The sequence below is a fragment of the Chiloscyllium plagiosum genome, unplaced genomic scaffold (assembly GCF_037043375.1).
Source record: "Chiloscyllium plagiosum isolate Xiang-an unplaced genomic scaffold, Cpla_swu_hap1 HiC_scaffold_5, whole genome shotgun sequence".
Lineage (NCBI taxonomy): Eukaryota > Metazoa > Chordata > Chondrichthyes > Orectolobiformes > Hemiscylliidae > Chiloscyllium > Chiloscyllium plagiosum.
Genome location: NW_028270143.1, coordinates 8,657,683 through 8,674,737, shown reverse-complemented (window position 1 = coordinate 8,674,737; position 17,055 = coordinate 8,657,683). Strand labels below are relative to the sequence as shown.

Below are 17,055 nucleotides of genomic sequence, written 5' to 3'. Positions count from 1 at the left end.
ACCTATACAGATCTCTTACCAGGATGCTTTTTCTTTTGCAGCTCCTCAACTCCACACAGATTCTACTCCTTCTGACTTTATATCAGAGGGAGAAATGCCCAAGCCTTTGACGGTTGGAAGCCTACCAGAGATCAGACACCTACTCAGCTCCCAGCAGGATGTGACCCTATGGTCTCGGAGCCAACAGACTTCATACAGATGCAAAGGACAGATCTATTTTGACTGGGCAGCCATCCTGCATGAAGCAAATCCATTAAAGATCCTCCAGTTATAAGGGACTTTCCGATCTCACACAATCAGAAGAAGAATTAAAGTTTTCAATCCAGAGATCATCCAGTCTTCTAAATCTGATGCAAATGAATTATTTGTCAATAATGAAACCTCCAGACTGCCTGAATTTGTGAAGTCAGCAGCTGGGAAATGCAATTATATACACAAATGTGTCATATTAAAAAATGGAAAATATAGCTTTGGTGATGTATAAGACTGTAAGCTTCTAAAAGGGTTAATATTGAGTATTTTCTTGACAACCATCCACTATGATGATCCATATCGACTTTTGGATGAACTAACTGAAAGGAGTAAGATGTAAAATCTAGGTCTTTCTCATGTTCTCTGCAACAATGTCTATTGAGTCAAAGTAAACGGTAAGTATTTGCTGGCATGCAATAAATTATTTCTTCAAAACAAGAATCTCTTCTAATTAGACCAGTAAGTGGTTTTCCTCTACTGTACTGGATCACCAAATACTTAAGAATGAATCTGCAAGCCTACATCACCAAGTAGGTGCTGACTCAGGTTAATTCCACTTACAACATGCTAAGCAGGAATGCTCACATAACATGTGTTATATTTTCAGATTGTGGTATTCACAACTCTCTGCCACTCTTGTCGTTCTAAGTGCTAGAAGTCATGGGTTTGGATTCTGTCAAAGGAGCTTTGTTGAGTTACTGCAGTGCATTGTGTAAATGTAAATTTTGAGGCTCAGAGAAGAAATCATGAGCACCAAAATAAGGGCTGGCACTCCTATACAGTGCTTAGGGAGTGCTGCACTGTTTGAGATGCCATCTTTGAAATGAGAGGCTAAATCATGACTCTGTCTGCACTGTCAGCTGAATGAAGTGATACCATGTCACTATTTGGAGAACAGCAGATAAAATTTCCTTAGTTTCTTGACCATTATCCTTCAACCAACATCATTGAAACACCAGTTATTGAATTACTATGAGATTGAGCTTATGTGCAGTAATGTGTCTTCCAGATTTCTAGTATTGCAAATTGAATGGTACTTCGTTATTTGAAGGATGTTTTGGAACATCCTGAAGCTACAAAATGGTGTATATAAATTCAAGTGTTGCTTTCTTTTCTGTTCCTTCACCATTGTTGCAATACTTCTCTGATAACGCAAAGCAAAGGGCTGAGGGAAAAATCAATCTATATTCAGAATGTTCAAAGGAAGTCATTAAGAAATCAATTGTTCTTTCCTAAAATAGCAAAACTGAAAAAAAGTTGCATTAAAATACCGCAAATCAGGGATTTGTGTGAATAAGTTGAGTAATGTGTTAAACACAGATAACATAAACATTTTAAAAATCCATTAGATCTGTCAATATTTGAGCACTTTAAAGTTGCAGTATTCCTCTTCAAGAGACTTGGTTGTACTCCGCATTCGAATACCATTGTTTGATTATGCATTTTAGGATGGCAATTTTTAAAATAAAGGTTTAATGTGCATTACTGAAAAGGTTTAAATAACATAACATTTAAAACATGAACAATTTGATGACTTATAAAAGAAAATATTGCTATTTTAAATATGTTATCATTTTAAAAATTATTCAAGCTTAATTGTTTAAAACTATTCAACTCTGCTCCAAGACAGTGGTCGACGTCTTTTTTTGTAATTTGTGAAACTGAACTCAAATAAAGATATATATTAAATCAAGGGAATGCAAAAATTGCAGCTTCAGTAACATTAATCAATTATTACTATTAGTATTGAAAGTAAAAACAGTAAGAGTCCTGATAGGAACATTTATAGCAATTAGAAAGAGAAGTACTGCATAATATTCTGAAGATCAACAAATAATCGATTAGTTTTCAGACGTTATTCAAAATACAGCTAATGGACTGCCTGGATCTTTCATATTTGTAGTAAACATTTCTTTCATACATAATATTTTCACTCATATCTTTGCATAGTACTGAAACTATGTCATTTTATTTTCCACATCCAGTTGTTGCTTGCATTGTTTCCATTATTTTCCATTTTTCTTTTACTGAAATATAGCTGAACACACCAACTATTTGTGACTGTTAAAATGTTATAAGTGAATATATGAAAGAATGAAATCAACTCAGTCACTTTTTAAGTGCCATTTTTCTGATCTACACCAAGAGTCATTTGACTTGTTCTTCCCCTCAGGCCACGAACAAGTTATAAAAGAAAGATTTGTACTTGACAGGGTCTTACTGCTGAGGCTAGAATAGTCTGCAAGACCATACATAAAGTATTTTTCATGTAATTAGCTGTAAGGGACTGCTACACTCATTGTCATTTTTCAAGTGTGCAATCCATTTAATTGAAATGTGTAAGGTCATATAATAAGGGCCACTTTTCTTCGTACTGCTTCATTAATCAGTTCAGTGATCCTTGACAGGATTTGACCATTTCAGTCAGCATTTGGTTTCCTGCCCTGGCTGCTGACTGACTGGCATGAACCAGTTTGGTTTTTGGTATAGCTTTCTTGGAATTAAATATCGAAGTTCTTACACACAGTGCTCAAAGATAAAGCAAAGGCTCAACTATGTAGCAGGCTAATAACAAAAAGGATGCTACCTGTCCAGATTATTTTTGAAGCGTGTAATAGATCAGCCTTGGATCTGTTTGCGGCTTGAATGGTATCACTGAAAGGTAATCCCACGAGGGATCATTAGTATTGCATCACAGGCCTCTTTAATTTGTTCATGTGCATCAGGATTCAGACAAATGCTGTGCATGTAACGGAAATCGTTGTTTGATGTTCCTCACAGCAGTCTTCTGTAACCATTAGTTTAGCTGACACACAGCATTTCCTCTGTGGAATGTCTGCAAGAATTCCTTCATCAAGCTTTTAGTCACTTTTACTCACCCAAATCAATTTCTAATATTGTATAAATGATGCAAACTTAAACAGTGAAATTGTATTATTGTTTAAGCATGTGTAGGAACGCTCGAAAGTTTCAATATCACAGGACTGGCTTATCGACCAAGCAACCACACAAAACTGAAACTAATCTTGCTTGACATTCACACTTGGACTTCCCCTAGAGGGCGAGTTTGTCATTCTTGATCAGATTATCTAAGTGAAGGGAGGGGTTGGGGGGAAAGTGGCTCAGGAGGGGAGACTGGTTTTGTGCTTCCTGGTGCATTAACCAGGAAATTTGCTGTTTGTTCCTGTATATAACGAAGGTTAAATTAGCCTTTAACAAATATGTTAAAGATGTAAATGAATTATTATTGATCTATCTTTTCTTTGTGGTTTCCCTGGCACCAAACACCACGTCCTTCTAAACGTTTTGCAATAATGTTCTGTCACGAAGTAGTTTCCCCACCAGTGTTGTGCATTTCTCTGCGTGCCAGCCCACGAGTGCAACACGACCTGTAAAGCGTGAGTGCCAATGCCAAATGGTCCCTTGCTTGCCCGTCTATACCAAGGAAGGTAACTGAGGGAAGTGAGAGGAAAAATGAAGGGTGTCGCAAAAAAAGGGCAGTAAAGCAATCGAGAAGTGAATGAGGTTGGAAAGGAGTGGTAGGAGAACTGTCCAATCCAATTTCCCAGCCAATGTATCCTTCACTGTAGCGGATCCAGGAGTATAGTTAGATGTTTTGCATTTATTGTGTAGCTATAAACAGTGCGTTATATATGCAGAGAGTGGAGTGAAATATTTATGACAGAAGACTGATTGGCTCTTTTAGTGCAGAGTATGGCAATTGGTTGAAATTTCATCAGCAACAAATTAAAAATAAGGTGAACATTTCTTCCACTTTTCTTCTTGCAAGGAAGTGAACAAAACATATTCAGGTCTTGTCAGCAACCATGTTGCCACAATCCTTCACCTCACTAGAACACACGAAAAAATACAAACCTGGTAAGTGTTGTAAATTTGGTGCAAATTCCGTGGAAATCTGAGACAAACGGCTTAAATGTTTTTTGGCAGGATCTTGTGAAACCGCCGAGTACGTTGCAATAGACGGAACAATACTGCGGTAACACTACAAGGTATAAAACTTGATTAAAAAAAAAAGCAAATTTACTAAAAAGGTCACCCTCAGGGCTTAATTCCAAACCCTTCGTATCTGTCTTTCCTCGCCATCTGCTCATATGTGCTCATTGAAGTCTGACTAATGTATATTGTCACAGGCAAAAATATCCCCTGCTGGTACAGCCATTAACTAGAGTTTTTGTGGCATAGTGATAGTGTCACCACTTCTAGGCTAGGAGATCCAGGTTCAAATCCCACCCACTCTAAAGGTGTATAATAATATCGCTGAATAAATTGATTAGAAAATATCTACATACTTGGGCTTCCAGCAGAGAAGTTGGTTTCTTGCTATAAAGTGAGAACTCACACCAGTTTGCAAGAATTCATTTATTTTAATTTACTCAGGAAATGTGGACCTGATTGGCAAACCCAATATTTATTGCCTATTCCTAATTGTCTTGCAGAAGGTGGTGGTGAGCAGACTTCCTGCACTTCTGCAGTGTAATGTGAACACTTTAATAAAAGTGCTTAAATGGCAATTATTTTAACTTGCTGGACTGGTGATAATGTTGCCAACTCTCAAGATCGACCTGAAGTATTCAGGAATCAAGATTTCAACCAGACCAACTAGGGGGGAAATCTCAATGTTAAAACAAAAAAAGACTTTGGCTTTATTATTCCATGTCATTGAATATCATCACTTATTAGTTAGAAAGTATTGAGGATGTTATAAAGAAACATTTGGCTGAGAGTCAAGAATCACCCAATTAAGTAACAAGGACTATTTTCATCAGCCTATTCTGATATTCTATGTCAAACCTCTGAGCTAGGTGGGATATGAACTTGGATCAGCATTCTCCAATGTAGGGTCACTAGGACATTGGTTAGGCCACTGTTGGAATATTGCGTGCAATTCTGGTCTCCTTCTTATCGGAAAGATGTTGTGAAACTTGAAAGGGTTCAGAAAAGATTTCCAAGGATGTTGCCAGGGTTGGAGGATTTGAGCTACAGGGAGAGGTTGAACAGGCTGGGGCTGTTTTCCCTGAGCCATTGGAGGCTGAGGGGTGACCTTATAGAGGTTTACAAAATTATGAGGGGCATGGATAGGGTAAATAGGCAAAGTCTTTAACCTGGGGTCAGAGAGTCCAGAACTAGAGTGCATAGGTTTAGGGTGAGAGGGGAAAGATATAAAAGAGACCTAAGGGGCAACTTTTTCACACAGAGGATGGTATGTGTATGGAATGATCTGCCAGAGGAAGTGGTGGAGGCTGGTACAAATGCAACATTTAAGAGGCATTTGGATGGGTACATGAATAGGAAAGGTTTGGAGGGATATGGGCCGGGTGCTGGCAGGTGGGACTAGATTGGGCTTGGGATATCTGGTCAGCATGGACGGGTTGGACCAAAGGGTCTGTTTCCATGCTGTACATCTCTATGACTCTATGACTCTACCACTGCACCACAAGACCCCTAACAAGTAATATATTCAATTTTCAATTGTCATGGGAAGGCATCATACAGTTGGACATATTTAACAATGAATGGCAGGAGCTTGAGGTCAAAATGTTGGAGGGAAGAGGCTGTGTGATGAAAACTCCAGGAATATAGCCAACGAGAGCCACACTGCTGAAATGCTACAAGATCAAATTTAGGAAGGCTCTTCTACAAATGTAAAGCTTATTCAAAATCACCAAAACTAAACAATAAAGACAATAATTACAGCTTGCACTTACATAGCTACTTTAACGTTTAAAAATCCTAAACTGCTACTCAGACTTAAGAGTTTGAGGACTAGTCAAACAATGAGATATAGGCTGGTGGCAAGCATTATTAACTAAATGAAATTTGAGTAATATAAAAGAGGAAACATAGAAATATGAGCAGGAGTAAGCCATCAAGCCATCTTTGTTATTCAACATGATGATTGCTGACCTTCTAGCTCAAAACTGTACTCCTGCTTTATCCCCAGAACTTTGATATTTTTCTTTTCTATGAATCTCTTTCTTTCCTAAACATATTCAGTGACTTGGTTTCCACAGTCTTCTATGGTTGAGAATTTCACAGATTCACCACTCTCTTAGTGAGTAAATATGATTTATATCAGTCCAAAATAGTCTGCTGCCTATCCTGAAACCGTGATCCTTTGTCTGACCACCCTGGCTGAGCTAAATACCATTCCTTCATCCAGTCTGTCCAACCCCGTCAGAATTTTGATTCAATGAGATCCCCTCTCATACTTCTAAATTCCATTGAATTCAAGCCCAGTCAACCCGGTCTTTCCTCATATGACAAGCCTGTCAGCCCAGGTATCAGTATGGTGAACTTTCACTGCAGTGCACCTATGGTGATGTCTTTTCTTGAGTAAGGAGACAAAAACTGCACTCTAGGTGTGCTCTCTCTAATGCCATGTACAATTCCAATATGACTTTCTTGCTGTTATACTCAAGTCCTTTTGCAACGAAGGCCAACATACCATTTACCTTCCTAACTGTTTGCTGCATCTACATGCTCGCTTTCAGTTACTGGTGTATAAGGACACCCCAGATGTCTTTGTACATTAACACTTCCCATCCATTCAAATAATTTGCTGCCATTCTTTTTTTTATATTAAAGTGGATAACTTTACGTTATACTGTAGCTGCCATGCATTTGCTCATTCACACAACTTGTATAAATCACATCCTCCTCACCATCAAGAGAGTGAAGTTGAAAGGCTTAGGGAGGGAATTTCAGTTGAAGTGAATGAAGGACTGTAATGGTTCAAGAATATAGCTAATCAACACTTTCTCAAGGGCAAAAAAGGATGGCAATAAATGTTTGCCGGTGATGTTTACATCCAAAGAATAAATATATTATAAAATCAATGAACTGTAATCTCCACAAGAAAATTATAGGAAAACGTATGCACACTATTATCAAGTTGCTTATTCTGTACCTGCTATTTTTTTTATTTGAACACAGTAGAATAAGTATTTTAAGCCTCATGCTGAGAATCTGAAGGTAGCAAGGACCTACTGAATAGATTTCATAATTCATAGTGTCATAGAGATGTACAGCATGGAAACAGATCCTTTGGACCAACTTGTCCATGCCAACCAAATATCCTTATTAATCTAGTCCCATTTGCCAGCACTTGGCCCATATTCCTCTAAACTCTTCCTATTCGTATTATCCATCCAGATGTCTTTTAAATATTGTAATTGTATCAACCTCCATCATTCCATAAACACACCACCCTCTGTGTGAAAACGTTGCCCCATAGGACCCATTTAAATCTTTCCCCTCTCACCCTTAAACCTATGCCCTCTAGTTCTGGACTCCCCCACCCCAGGGAAAACACTTGGTCTATTTACCTTATCCATGAGCCTCATGATTTTATAAATCTCTATAAGGTCACCCCTCAGCTTCCGACACTCCAGGGAAAACAGTTCCAGCCTATTCAGCCTCTCCCTATAGCTCAAATCCTCCAACCTTGGCAACATCCTTGTAAAGCTTTTCTTAACCCTTTCAAGTTTCACAACATCGTTCCGATAGGAGGGAGACCAGAATTACACACAACATTCCAAAAGTGGCCTAACCAATGTTTTGTACATTGCAACATGACTTCCCAACTCCTATACTCAATGCTTTAACCAATAAAGGAAAGCATACCAAATGCCTTCTTCCCTATCCAACTCCTCAGCTTGAATCCTAAGGATAACAAGGATTCATAACAAAGAAACAAATCATTAGTCAAGGTGAGAATCTTTTTAGTGATAGAACAGAAAACATATCACCTCACATGCCCCACTGTAAAGACCAGGCAATTTCAATTCAAATAAGGTGTAGAACTGATGCTGAATAAAGACCACTTTACATGTACCTTAACTCTAAACATTGTGCGACATTTCCAATTTGCATCATAGTAATCCATGTCAACTATTTGACATTCTAATGTCAAATTGAGCAGTTTTATACTATTAGCAGAAAAGAAAATGTTCAGACCATTCTTTGTATAATCCTAACATTCAACTGTCAGTAGTCTTCCATTCCCTAACTATAGCCTGTATTTAAAATCAGTTCCCAAAGTTAAAAGATGATATGATCCACTCATGGTTGCTTTTCTTTTTCTGCATCTTTTCCACTGACTAATATCATATATTTTAATTCAGAAATCATATATAATAAACTACCGAACAATAATCCTGGCAATGTGTAGCAGTTTAAAAAACAAAAATACATTAAAAAATCAATGACATTACTGTAAAAATACACTTATTCATTTGAAAGAAATTACTATTTTTGCAGCAATGTTTTGCGAAGAGGTACACTTCATGGAACACTAGTATCAATGACGGAATAGGGTGGAACTTTACCAATGCGACAAGGTCCACCTGATCTGCAATGAAAGCAACGTTCTCTCTCTGCTACACATATGCGCAAGCAACCTGAAATTCCCAGAACAAACTGTGCAGTAGTCAGTTCCCTTAAATTACTATGTATGCATGGCCATGCAGAATGGGGCCACACACTTAAATAAATCATTTGAGTACTCAAAATAGAATTATCAGGAACATTTGCTGGGCCAGGGTCTTGCCAGAAGGAGTAAATAGGGCAATCAAAAGGATATTAAACTCATCAGTGTGCCAGAGAGCTGAGGTGGAAAAGATAGTATAAATATTAGTTCAAAAACTAAGGAAACAGAAGAAAACAGCACATCAGTGAAAAATTTGGACTTTTATTAAAGGGAATACTAAAAGCTGTAAAGTAATTACACACAGAGGGAGAAATAAAAAGCATGCAAGTAAGATATTTAAATGACAGGTCAGAATTGAGTGACTGACCCAAAAAAGTGCCACACAAAGATTGGTGGTATTGTCAGCAGTGTAGAAATTACAAAGAGTCATTGACAGATTAAGTGAATGAGCAAATGCATTTTAATGTAGTCAGATATGAGATCATCAAACTTAGATATTAAAAGGATAGAATAGCATATATTTTTTAATGATGAAAAGCTTGAAATGCTGAAGATCCAAAGAGATTCAAAGTTACACATAAAGATAATCAAAATGCCATGAACTGGTACAGGAAATAGTTTAAAAAAGTGTATTGATGGTGTCATTTAAATTTAATGGACCAGAGTCCAAGGGTCATAAAATTCATGCTTCAACTATACACAGAATTCCAAAGAAAGATTATATCATACTCGAAACATTAACTGTTTCTGTCTTCACAGATGCTGCAGACCGGTTGAGGTTTTAGTACTTTCTGTTTTTAGTGATTTCCAATCAAGGTACCATTGTCCTACCAGACAATAGGGCTGCTCTTATTAGAAAGAGATAACTCATGGCTTAGCCTGACAGCCACCACAGCTCAGATAAGGAAGAGCCTTTAGGGAAACCTCAGCCAGTGCAGGAATTGAACACACACCATTGGTCCAGCTCTGCATTGTAAACCAGCCAGCCATTCAGCCAACTACACTAACCAATACAAGATAGTCACTGCCCTGGTTAGGCAAGGCCTGCTGTACTGCAAACAGTTCTGGGCCTCATGCTTTAGAAAATATTTTTTTGGTAGGATGCAGTATAGATGCAGTATAAATGCTATCTAGACTTCAGTTGCAAGGAGAGGTTGCACAAGCTAGATTTTATTCTTTTGAACTTAAAGAGTTACGTAATTTCAGTTCTCAGGATATTGAGGGAACAGATCAGGTACAGCAAAAAGAACTATTTCTGCCAATTTCAGACCAGGAAATTTAATTTAAAAATTAGAACCAGATCTTTCAAGAATGAACTTGGAACAGGAGTAGACCATTCAGCCCCTCAAGCCGACTTCACTCTTCACTGAGATCATGGTTGATCTGTGGCCTAACTACATATACCTGCTGGTGCCCAGATCTGCTCTTATTACTCCAAGTGGATAGAACCAGAGTTTTGTATAGCTGCAGCATAACATCTGCACCCTTATGCTCCAGTCCACGAGATGTAAAAGTGAGCATTGATTAACTTTATTTATTCACTCACAGGACATTTGCATTGCTGGTTAACCTGAATTTATTGTCTATCCCTGGTTACCATTGAGAAAGTGGTGGTGAGCTGCCTTCTTGAGCCACTGCAGTGCATTCTTAGGTTGATATCAGGTCTGTCCAGTTTCAATTTTTTATTGAGATTTTGTAGAGTTCTGTAGCTTGCTGGGCTATTTCAGAGTTGAGAGTCAAACACATTGCTGCTGCTCTGGAACCACATGTAGGCCAGACCAGTGAGGATATCAGATTTCATTTCCTGAAGGACATTAGTGAATCAGATGGAATTTTCCCAACAACCTTTTCATGGTTATCAGTAGGTTTTTAATTTCAGATCTGTGATGGCAGGATTTGAATCCGGGTCCCCAGAACATTAGCTGAGCTTCTGAATTAATGGTCTAATAATAATACCACTCAGCCTGCACCTGCTCGAGGCATTTGAAAAATCTAAGCAACTGAACTCCCCAAGTGTCTGTGAACATCTCCTGTATTTAATTTCATACCATCTAGAAAGTATCCCAAACAATCCTTTCTTCATCCGAAAAGGAGAACCTCACACTTGCTTTCATTGAACTCTATCTGTTACAGTTTTGCCATTTCATCTAGTCGATCAATATTCCTTTGTAATTTTATGCTATCATCTATGTTGTCTACAATACCACCTAATGTTATGTCAACAAATTTGGATAAATAATGTGAATAACTGGGGTCCTAAAACACATCCTTGTGAGATGACCTACTCTGAGAAACAGCAATTTCAGAGATTAGGTCCTCAGCAGCTGAAGGCATGATCAGCAATGATGGTGAGATTGAAATGAGGGATGAGCAACAGGCCTTTTACAGTTACAAAGAGAGACATTGTCATAAAGAGGTTTAAGAAGTGTGATGAAGACTTTAATATACTTTTAGTCTGTGCTTTTACCATGGTCTTGTGTTCCATTCAAATGATCAGAATCCACGTGAAAAGACCAAAATGGTTTTGTAAATTAATTTGTTAAAGTATGCTGTCCAAATTTAATAATCTATTCAAATTTATTTTACATCTCTTTATGTAATACAGCTCCTGCTAATTTTAATACAGAGGGTGTGTATATCAGGGAATTATTTGATTTCTTGAAATACATAATTCTTCAAACTTATTTCTTCTTGGCATGTCTGATCTCCTGTCTGAATGCAATGCACCATTAAAAAATTCTGGACAATATGTGTTATCTTCTAGCGAACTCTATAACCCAATTATACATTGTTTTAAAGAAAATTAAATTTAAGTAAGTTTGGTAATTTTATACATTTTTTGTAAATTTAAACCAGAATTCAAGAATAATTGTAATCATACATTTGCTGAATTAATATTTAAGATCAAATTCAATATATTTGTTTTATAATAGGGATGATGTTCATTAGCAATTAAACAGTAAAGTTTTGAATTTAGTTCTATGAATACTGATGAGTTGCATTTCAAAGTTGTTGAGCTGGTGTATTCGTGTTCAGGGAGAGACAGGCATATTGGAAAATAAATCTTCTGACTTCTGGAAAATGGATTGGGAATTCAAAAGGGAATGTCGTTCAGCTACTGATGCAAGAGAATTTAGCTGAACTTTAATCTGAAAGATCATTAGAGTTTGGAAGCTGGTTTGGATTATAACCAGGAATGGTTTTGCATACAGTGTCAGTGTATCAGGAGGATAGCTCCTGCTTGACAACATTAGGGCGGCACGGTGGCACAGTGGTTAGCACTGCTGCCTCACAGCGCCAGAGACCCGGGTTCAATTCCCGTGTCAGGCAACTGACTGTGCGGAGTTTGCACATTCTCCTCGTGTCTGCGTGGGTTTCCTCCGGGTGCTCCGGTTTCCTCCCACAGTCCAAAGATGTGCAGGGTCAGGTGAATTGGCCATGCTAAATTGCCCGTAGTGTTAGGTAAGGGGTAGATGTGTATGGGTGGGTGACGCTTCGGCGGGGCGGTGTGGACTTGTTGGGCCGAAGGGCCTGTTTCCACACTGTAAGTAATCTAATCTACATCAGCATTTTGCTTGTAGTTTCTCGGCTGCATACATATAATCCCCTTGGGCAAATTGTGTTGTTGCCAATTACCATATGCTAATTGCTCAGTTAGAATGATAGTAACACAAACTTTTTACTATAAATGAGGCTTGCACTATCATTTTAGATGCAGGCAGGCATTTGTACCATCCAAGAAGACCTGCCCTCTACCAGTGACTCTCAAAGTCACCTTCACTCTGATTATTCTTGTGCCTCCAGATCCTCGTGATGTTGGAGACATATCCTGGATTTCCCATTTTGAAGTCTGAAAAACTTACAGCAAGTGACAGGTTGCCAGGATGGGGCATTATGTTAATTTTGTCATCGATTATGCTATTCAGGAATGGTGAGTTCTCAGTTCTGTGGCTCTGGATGCTTTTTCAAAAGTTCAAGATGTCATTAGTTGCACACAGGTTACAATCTGGATACATCTAAAGCAATCAGGAATATTCCTGATCGAAAAGGGTTCCACCACATCAATGTACTACCACAATAAAATACTTGTGCAATTGTGCACAAGTTTTTGGGACAAATGCAGTTCTGCTATTTTCTTATGACAGTCCAAGCTCCATGGTTTCCTTTCACCTTGAAAGCGGACTAAAAGGATGGTTGCTAAGCAACAAGGATTGGCTAATAGCATCTTTCAGAAACAATGCTATAATGTGGAATATTATAGAAACCAGATATGGAACTGAGCAGGCCAGCTCTCCATCTCCATATGGTCATGGTGCCACAATGTTTATGATCTGCAGGATCTCCTCCTCTGAAGCTGTCAGCCACATGATCTGAAGAGGGATTTCTTAAGTCTCTTCCTCTCCCTGGTGTTCTTTGGTCTCTTGGAAAGGGGAAGAAACGATATATATATAAGTGAGTTTAATTGAGGTTATTCATCTGATGGATGAACTACATTTGGTAAGATTTTCCATGAAGGAGAGTGATAACAGTACATTAGAACATAGAACATAGAAGAATACAGCACAGTACAGGCCCTTCGGCCCTCGATGTTGCGCCGATCCAAGCCCACCTAACCTACACTAGCCCACTATCCTCCATATGCCTATCCAATGCCCGCTTAAATGCCCATAATGAGGGAGAGTCCACCACTGCTACTGGCAGGGCATTCCATGAACTCACGACTCGCTGAGTAAAGAACCTACCCCTAACATCTGTCCTATACCTACCCCCCTTAATTTAAAGCTATGCCCCCTTGTAATAGCTGACTCCATACGTGGAAAAAGGTTCTCATGGTCAACCCTATCTAAACCCCTAATCATCTTGTACACCTCTATCAAGTCACCCCTAAACCTTCTTTTCTCCAATGAAAACAACCCCAAGTGCCTCAGCCTTTCCTCATACGATCTTTCTACCATACCAGGCAACATCCTGGTAAACCTCCTCTGCACCCGTTCCAGTGCCTCCACATCCTTCCTATTGTATGGCGACCAAAACTGCACACAATATTCCAGATGCGGCCGCACCAGAGTCTTATACAACTGCATCATGACCTCAGGACTCCGGAACTCAATTCCTCTACCAATGAAAGCTAGTACGCCATATGCCTTCTTCACCGCACTATTTACCTGGGTGGCAACTTTCAAAGATCTGTGTACATGGACACCAAGATCCCTCTGCTCATCCACACTACCAAGTATCTGACCATTAGCCCAGTACCCCATCTTTTTGTTACTCTTACCAAAGTGAATCACCTCACACTTAGCTACATTGAACTCCATTTGCCACCTTTCTGCCCAGTTCTGCAGCTTATCTATATCCCGCTGTAACCTGCCACATCCTTCCTCACTGTCTACAACTCCTCCGACTTTCGTATCATCTGCAAACTTGCTCACCCAACCTTCTAACCCCTCCTCCAGGTCATTTATAAAAATGACAAACAGCAATGGTCCCAAAACAGATCCTTGCGGAACACCGCTAGTGACGGCACTCCAAGATGAACATTTGCCATCAACTACTACCCTCTGTCTTCTTCCGGCCAGCTAACTCCTAATCCAAACCTCCAACTCCCCCTCAATGCCATACCTCCATAATTAGGTTGAAGGTCAGCATGGTGGCTAGATATATCGAGAAGCAAGGAAGTGGATTCAAAATAAAGGTTAGGTGCATCTTCAAGGTAAGTGGATCTGAAGAGGAATATAATGGAATTGGCTTCAGAAGCACTTCCAAGTGTGCATTGTTTGTTTCAGCAGCAAGTTTTTTTCCACCTGATGCCAAGGAAGGGGATCTCCCTCTGGTTCCTCATAGTCCTAAGCAGCACACTTAAGGAGATATCCATGAAGGCAGGTGTAGCCTTTATCCCTCTAGACTATATGACAACACTGTTAAAAACTACACAACTCCAGGCTGTAGTCTAACAAGTTTAATTGGAAGCACACTAGCTTTCAGAGCGCCGCTCCTTCATCAGGTGGTTGTGGAGGGCACAATGTTGGACAATAACCTGTGTGATTTTTAACTTTGTGCACCCCAGTCCAACACCGGCATCTCCAAAATATGACAACACTTGTAGCTTTCTGAGAGGCAACTGAAACTCCTTCAACCTGTATGTCTGGATTACCCCTTGAAACTTTGGAGGTGAAATCATGCTATCTGGGTTCAAATCACCTGAAATTAAAAATCAGATAGACTTGCTTAACATATCTCTGGGTTTCCAGTGTCCAGATAATATTGGAAACATAGGTACAGAAAGCTGAGTTTTATTTCATTTCAATCTTACCAATAATAAATGTATATCAACGGGATGATTTTCTGTCAACTGCTTATAAAACTCAAAAATAAAAATTAGAAAGGGTCATATCTAAGTCTCCCCTTTTGATTAGACTGTGTGCTTTCATTTGTAACAAAATTTCTATTTTTTTTGACTGCTGCTGGTCAGGTTTTCCAGATCTCAGGAAACCCAGCAGGTAGAAGAAGACAAGATAAGGTGGCTTGTGAACTCTAAGAAAAAGGAGTGGTTCTACTCTACATCATTCAGGGAAACATATTCATTGCCCATTCCAAGATTGTGCCTCAAGACTACAGTTTTGAAGACCAGTATTGCAAGAAAGGGACTAATTTAATATCCAATTAAAACAGTTAAGATGTCTTTTTTCAATTTCTTTACTCTCCACAGCTCTTGTGCACTCTCCCTGAGCCCAAACTCTATAAATCTCTGCTCCCAGTGCCCAAAGGCTCTCCTCCAGCCATAACGAGATGCTTTATTTCACTTCTATCCATTTGAAATCATACTTCACTATCGATACAACCATCTCCTTGCTTTTTCCTCTCAGCATTCATATTTCATTAAGCAGTCCCACATTCTGAAATGTGTTTCAACAGAATACACAATACTCCTCTTGTTGGAGGGGCTGGCATTGTGCTGCCTTGGAGAAGCTGGCATCGTGATGCCACTAACGTGATGCTGCTCACCCTTCTGTCCCTTCTTCAAGCCAAAGCTCTTCAAACTATTTCAGTCTTAACAATAATATATATAAATCATGGGGATGATTTATGTGTCAAATGATTATGAAATTCATTTACAAAAAGAGATAATATTGTAACTGAGTCCCCTATTTTGACCAGGCTTTCATTGGAGCAAGGTTTCATCGGCACCCTGCAATAAATTAGAAATCCCCTGCAGTACATGACTGATTTGGCATAAGCAGGCAGAGAACTTTGACCCAGCTTTAAAGGAAAATGTAACTTGCAAATGGACCGGATTTCCAATGAGCTGAATTTTACCAGAAATCAGCTGTCATTTTGCCAAGCTTTACAGAAGATTTCTCCCCATGAGGCCGAGTGAGATTTCTTATGTTATCATCCCAAACCTGCCTCATTAACTACCCATCATGCCCCAAAGCTAATTTGATGATAGCATGGCTCTCCCACTTACTTTAAGTGGGAGTACTCACCACTGCCAGAATATTTCAGGAGCAAAATGAAGGGCTTTAGTCCGAAACGTCGATTTTCCTGCTCCTCGGATGCTGCCTGGCTTGCTGTGCTTTTCCAGCACCACTCCGATCTAAACCCAGGATATTTCAGGATTCCAGGCACTGGCAACATATTTAAATGGCCCATTGCACATCTGGTCACTGTTGAAACTTCAGGATTGCCCATCACGAATCAATTAACTTGTCATTGACATACATATAAGGGGATATTTACACCCTGCTTTGTGAATAGTGACTTGGTCCTTGTGATGGATGATGGTGATACAAAGAAAAAAATGTCCCTTTCCCAAAGGACTGGCAGAGGAGACCCCTACACCAGACCATGCCAAGCTGGTTTGAGATTGCCACCTGGGTCAGTGCAGTCTCAAATATCCAGAAGAGCCCTAGGCAGTGCCACAAGAAAGTCAATGACCTTCTCCACTCTGCCAGGATAGGTGCCATCATCATCCCACTACTACCTCACACTTATTCTGTCTCTGTTACTGGCACCCTCTTATCATCAAGATCATGTTCTACTGTTTCCACTACTGCATGCAACATTTTCTCTCACACACTTTTAGTCACCCCAACCCACACACTATTAATGCTGCATGGCTTCTGTGCAAACTATTCATTCACTCAGGACACCTCACCAGCTTTCCCCCACCTGCACCAGCACTAACAGTTTGTGCCACCCACTGGCACCTCACCCAATCCCTTTCTCTCATACCCGGTCAAAATTCCCATAATAGGACCAAAGCATCCAAAATGGGTGGTGGGGTGCCTGACATTCAGTTCATTACTCCCTTGTGAAGTAAGGATCTTGGACCTTGCTGGCAAGGACTGGGA

General features: G+C 39.4%; 1 long non-coding RNA gene across 1 annotated transcript in view; it reads left to right on the top strand.

The window, feature by feature from the left end:
• LOC148149869 (uncharacterized) overlaps positions 1–680 on the top strand; it is a 71,850-nt gene extending 71,170 nt beyond the window's left edge. The window contains exon 3 of the long non-coding RNA XR_015757158.1: positions 42–680. This is a non-coding gene — a long non-coding RNA (uncharacterized LOC148149869). The remainder of the gene's footprint in view (positions 1–41) is intronic.
• The last annotated feature ends 16,375 nt before the right edge of the window (positions 681–17,055 follow it).